Raw genomic sequence first — 6,760 nt, forward strand, 5'->3', positions numbered from 1 at the left:
AAAATAATTTATATACGTGTATTATTCGCCTTTATCAATCTGGAAAATACATATTAAACTCAATTTGCAAATGTATTTTCGTGAATCGTCCTTTGAATAAAGATCTATTGAACTTCGCTCTAAAAAGTATTTTACTATTTGAACTCAAGAAATTTAACGGGGGACCCCGTGCGATCGATGAATAGAGACCGGTGCGATGGACACGAAAGCCGTTGAAATTGCATCATCTTACGCACGAGTACTGAGAGAATACTCGCCGTAGTGGCTTTCTTGAATTATTTTTAGGCAAAACCGTCTTCTAAAATAATAAATGCAATCAAAAAAAGGATTTCAAATAAGATATGCATTATCTAATTTGCAAAGTAAATGTACTACTATTAAAAAAACATTTTTCTCCACATACTAAGTTTGAATAGTGTCGCTGGAACTTGTGCGCGCCAAGAGGTCGTACAACAATATAAAAGTAGGGGGAAGGTCACCTTTGCAAACGCAAACCGCCGAACTGTCAGTTCGTCCGCGTTCACTCGCAAGACCGTACAAGACTAAGATCATCCAAATCCCACGGATAAAAAGTTATTTATTTTACTGGAGCTGATAACAGGTATGTTTTTATTTTCTGTGCAATTTATTTTTTTAAATGCACATTTTTTTGAAATTATTATAATTCTTTTTGCCTTTTAACATTTTTATTTTTATCATTTCTTTTATGAATATTTATTTCATTCTCGAATAAACATGTAATTCTTTGGAAGTTATTTAATAAGTTTTAAAATTAAACAAAACATTCCTTAAATCATGCATCGTTGAGTTTCATGTAATTCGGAAGAATATTATTCAAATTAAGCATTTTTCATACATTCATTTTTCACGTTGATAAATATTGTACAGTTTAAATTTAAAACAATTTTTCACGGATTTTGTGATTTAAATATTTGAATTGAATATTTAATTTTTATTACACTCACACTGTGAAAATATATGACATATTAATTTACAAATCTCGAGTCTGATATGGAATTGATCGTATTTGTTGCGGCAGGAGGCTAAGGGTTTCGTACGAGTGGCGTCACCTTTTGCCAGATACTCTTACTCTCACTCGTTTTTATTTAAATTTTATCAAGTGGTAATACTTGAAGCGGCTGCTTGTTCCTGAAAAATATTTATATTTGAATCTTTTTATACCTATTTTCCCATTTGGGCGGAGATTTGATACCTAAAAAAAGATTCTGTTAGAAGCGTTCTGTTTTAAGTGAGAGTAGAGGACGTTCACCTCGAATAAGTGAACACAATTTAAATTCTTTGTGCTTAATTTGTAAAAGAGGTTATTACTATTACTATTATTTTATTTTTTAATATTTATTACAATAATTTAATATATTTTTTCATTTTAAACAGGAAAGGACAGGTCTTTGAAAAATAATGAAATGTACTTCCTAGTATAAAAATTTTATAATATACTGTTGGGCAGTTGAAAGATTTTTCTTTATGAAAATAAAGTAAAAATTATTCAACAAATTATTTGCTTATAAAACCTAAAAAGTTTTGTTTGAACTTTTTTTATCTCCCGAACCCAGGCTTCCTCAGGCTTGATATAAAGACCATGCATTTACAAATGACAGGTTTTTTCCGCAATTATGAATTTTGTGATATCATATTTTAACCACATAATCTTAGTGGGTAAATACAATCCCTCAAAAAGGGATTTTTCGAAAAATGGTCTGATTCTTGTTTTATTGGAATTAATTGAAAATTTCATGAATTTAGTGCGCCTGGGAAGTAGCACATGGCCACCATGAGTGTACCCATGGTGAAAGAAATTCGAGGCCCGTCGTTTCCGAATGAAACCATTGGATACGGCCACGGAAACGGCATGCCGCGAACTGTTACCTAAAAGTGGCAATTTCTTAGAGATGAATGCCACTTGTTATATGCTCTTTAAAATAAATAAATATATACTCAAAATAAGAGTTTAATCATCAGATAACGAGAAGGACTGTAGAAAAGCTGATAAAATATCGAGTTAGGGAAAAGAAACTTTTGCTCGAGTTTATTAAACGGTTTGGTCGGAGTAGCGTTTTGAATTTCTCTCGTCAATGGCTGATCTCCTCTCGGATTACAAATATCACATAAAGTATTTCAATACCATAGTTTTTTGAAAAAGAAATACTACCTGAAAAAACTATTGTGTTAATTGGGTCAATAATATTATATTTATACGATTTATTATTTTTGTAAACATAATGTTAGTTGTAAGATTTTGATGTTAGAAAGTTTAATTATCCCATAATATTTATAGAGTATATTTGATTAAAATTTTTATTTCATGAAGCATATTTTGTGAAAAAATATTGTTTAAACAAATTTAAGGTTGTTGAAAATAAGTAATAATTTATTACTTTAACTATTGGTGAATAATTGAAAATAAATTTATGTTACTTAACGATAATACAGTGATATTTTGGTAAAAAAAATAATTTTTGAAAAAATGTATTCAAACAAATTAAATTTGTTGAAATAATTGAAAATTAATTAATGAATGTTGAGCATATTCTTAATTTGCTCTATTTCAAACATAAAGATATTCTAGGGTGCAAATCACACAATTCCAGATAAAAATACGATTGGTATTTTCATGTCCTAAGATGCCTACTGTGGAACATTTTGATTTTTAAGTTCATAAAGTTATTGTAAATGTTTACTGAAATCTTAAAAATACAAAGTATCTATAATAGTAAATATACAAAATAGCAATACTTACCAAAATGAAAATTTTAAGCAAACCTACATCTCATTATTTATTTAAATTTTTCATAGTGAGTGTCCCGTATCTCATTTATAATTTATAAATATTTTTAACATAAAGAAAAATGTTAGGAAATTTTTAATTATAAATCTCTCTAATGCTTCTCTTTGTATGATAATATATTTTTTATTCAATAAACACCTATAATTTAACGTCGTATTAGGGAGAACTAACAGACGTACGTTAATCTGATAACGCTGCACTGAATTTGGCTTATTACTTTAACTTTCACTTCTGCACCCTTACCACATGAATTAAAACTAAACTTTTTCCCCTATTCAAAGTTGCAGAATTAAAATCGATAGAATAACTTATAGCTTAAAATCCTGTTCTAATTAAAATCTACATCATCAATCCGCTTGTTGACATTCTACCGGCAATTTTTATGGTTATGTTCACAACCAACAACGAAGTTAGAGCAGGTTTAGCTGGAATGAAAGACAATTTTTTCACTAAATCTTTTTGCAAGAAAGTTTCATCTATTATTTATTTTCGTTTTGAAAAATGTTACATACGTTTTTAAAGCAATCATCTATTTACTTATTATATTTAAAAACAATGCACACGTGCTAACTTGTGTAAATGTCACATTTCTATCCACTTTAAACATCGTAAAACCCCAGGTTCAAGCTCCGGATTTGATTGAGTGCCTAATATGCCTTACTCAAACTTCCTATTGTTAGAGATAAGAGCGGGTTGAGAGAAATAAAAAATGATTAAAATGTTAAGGAATTTAATTTCAATATTTAAATTCGGATTCTACATTAAATTTTCTATTGGAAACTCACGGAGTAATCGCAATACTTTTTTTGCAGCGGTAAAAAGTTAAAAAAAACGTATAAGATCCATAACGCCTGCTGACTTCTACTTACAGCTAATGCGTTTGAAGTGTAGCAGTCAACAAGCGTTAATTTAATTTTCAATATTACACTTAAAGAGTATGCAATTCGCAGCCTTTTCTCCAGCAATTCCTTTTTCATAATTTTCAACAGAAAACTCGAAATTCATCATTTTCCTCTCTTTTTTACATTCTCATTAGAGAATGTATTAGATTTGTGTAAAATTCGATCCCCCAGTTTTTGCCAAATGTCCACGTTTTGTGACCCCCTGGATCCGAAAAATAGGCTTTTTCGAATGTTTCTGCCTTTCTGCCTGTATGTTTGTATATATGTCTATATGTATGTATGTCCGTCTGTGAACATGATAACTTTTGAAAAAATTAATCTATTAGATTGGCTTTTGGTACACTCGTTTAGTGTCCGAAAGTGAAGGTCAAGTTTGTTAGCCAGTTACTTTGGATATAAAATTCAAAAAGTGAGCGCATTTAATGTTTTTGAGACCACTTTTTTTTAAATTCAAAAATTTTCTGTATGGGTGTTTATAGTATTTAAAAAGTTGAATAGTTTATCCTGATGACTTTTTGTATAAAACCAAAAATTACCAGAGTTAAAGTATTTACGAAATTCCAAAAAACACACAAAAATGAACATTTTAAGCCAAATAGCGGACGATATGAAAAAGGGAAGAGAAGAAAAAGATTGATTTCTAAAAGCCCTACAAAATTACTATAACAACTTTTTGAATTTTCTTGAAAAATCAAAGATTATAATTTTGACAGCATACAAAATAATGGAAAATCCAAAAATTACATTTTTTCATACAACAATTCCACAGTATTTCAAAGATTCTCAAATATATGAATGCATTTTCCAGAAATATATATTGATTCCATGACAAACTGTAACCACCCATCTCACGTGCGCAAAATACACATATAACAAAATTCTGAAACAAGGTTATGTTCCCCAGGATTCACCACGCATTTCAAATAAATAATTACGAATTAAAAAAAATGTAACACAACATTAAAATTGTTCATAAATACATTCGGGACCTGCATTAAGTACTTTCTTGAAAATTGGAGTTGGTTTTCATTAATGTGAGTTACTCATTTAGTGAGTTACTCACTTTACGTGAATGATATTTGACGTTTGACAAGTTTCAAAATTGTTTTGTACTTCGATCTTAATTAATTAAATAAAGTGAATATCTGCAGGTTGTACGTAATTAATTGGCTATAAACTCTCTTATTTTACTTATTGAATAAAATATGGGAATCAAACGCTTTTCACTAACTGCAACGAAAATTGTAATCCGTATGATTATAAAAATTGCAACGATGAATCTGAGATTAAAATGATGAGAAGTAAGAAGCGGCGAATTATTCTTATCAGCTGGGTGTTCAGCGACCTTGAAAATTTCGTCTCCGCCACTATAGAATGTTAAAGTATACATTTTTTGTGATATTTGGCTCAGAAATTATAAAAATTATTAGCTGAAATCTTCAATATTAACTCAGCTTCAGAATAGACCTTTTTATTCTAGACGTCGACAGTGCGCACATGCCAGGATTTTACGTCATTTCCTTTTTTTTCAAACAGTTTTGTGACGAAATGTATGGAAAATATTGTTAATAAAAATAACAACGAAAAATAAATGTGTAAATAAATCAGAGTTTAGAGACAACAAATTTTTAAGTAGATATCTTTCGTCTTCAAAAAAATGTTTGAAATTCCGGGAAAAATCACGGAAAATGATGTTCCAGGAGCAAAATTAGTGCACAAATCGGTGGAAGAGCGCAGTGTTAAACAGCTTTAACGATGGATAAAATATAGGAAAAGATCTTCAAAAGGAAAAAAAAGTGATTCAGTAGAAAGATTAATTGAGGTTGTGTTTGGCAGGTATAAATATTTTCTTTCTTTGCGAACATTTGCTTACATATTAAACGAAGCATTGTTATCGGAGTTTCGAACCTCCTAAATTTTTTGATAAAAATAAAATCTATTTAAGGGCATGTGATACTTCGTCGTGTGGTCAATTGGGTACAGTTCCGACGGCTTTTTTTCCACAAAAATGAAAATTTTCAAAAACTGAATTCGGAGATGCTATAAAATATCATAACAGACGTCCCCGGACTCTTTTTTCAGGCATAATAACAAAAAATGTTATTGTGCTAATTACCAAATTTTATGCATGTGTATTATTTTGTGGTTAGGGTGATTTTTAGCTCTCTGTCATTCCGATAATGTAGGTCTCTATCGTACCGATTCTTTCGGTAAGTATTCTAGAATAAGTATGGTGTAATAAACTATCTTACCAGCCTAGCTGGTAATGTAGATAAATTTTGAAATTTTCGGCGTAGAGGGCGTACGAAACAGCATGAAACTTTAAAACTAATGTTAAATTTTTCGCCACTGGGAAATTATTTATGAAATAAACTTTTTTGATTGCCTGCAAACAAGGTTAGTTCCGGGAGATTAGTTACTGTGTTTATTTGCAAGTCCAAAGTTTTCGGCCAAAAACATTGTGTAGTTTGGAAGTAACGCACAGGAGAATTGTAACATACATAACCTCCAAATATACACACGTTGTTAGCAATATCAAAATTTTTTTTGAAAAAAAAACACAAATAAAGTGTGCGAGGACGTTCGTTAGCATTTTCGCTATCATTTCCAAAAATTTTAAGACAAAATATTGATTATTCTAGAAAAAAAGCCGTCGGAACCTAAAACTGGTAAAATCGATACTAATTCCTAAGCGCTATGCAAATTAATCAGATTTTGCTAAATTAAAACTTTTTTGAATTAAACCAAAAAAAAGTGTGTGGAGACGTCCGTTAGCATGGTCGCTATCATGTCCCAAATATTTAAGACAAAATAGTGATTATTAAAGAAAAAAAGCCGTCGGAACCTAAAACTGGTAAAATCGATAATTTTCTAAGTATCACATGCCCTTAATACGTTCACTTGAGAACGCGTAACTATTATCAGAGATGAGGTGGGAGATTGCTTATGTCGTGTATTTGATTTCGACCGACTTACCCCAGCGCGCCCTGTTTGCCTTAGCCTTCCGGGAACTAAGATTAAAGGTCCAAAAGCGCGCCCTGTTTGCCTTATT

General features: G+C 30.5%; 1 protein-coding gene across 2 annotated transcripts in view; it reads left to right on the top strand.

Annotated features, from left to right (window-relative positions):
* Positions 1-484: 484 nt before the first annotated feature.
* LOC117177192 (L-lactate dehydrogenase) overlaps positions 485-6,760 on the top strand; it is an 88,541-nt gene continuing 82,265 nt past the window's right edge. For both annotated transcript variants that reach the window (XM_033367721.1, XM_033367722.1), the window contains exon 1: positions 485-601. The gene's annotated coding sequence lies outside the window, so the exon portion shown is untranslated. The remainder of the gene's footprint in view (positions 602-6,760) is intronic.

The sequence above is a fragment of the Belonocnema kinseyi genome, chromosome 7 (genome assembly GCF_010883055.1).
Source record: "Belonocnema kinseyi isolate 2016_QV_RU_SX_M_011 chromosome 7, B_treatae_v1, whole genome shotgun sequence".
Classification (NCBI taxonomy): Eukaryota; Metazoa; Arthropoda; class Insecta; order Hymenoptera; family Cynipidae; genus Belonocnema; species Belonocnema kinseyi.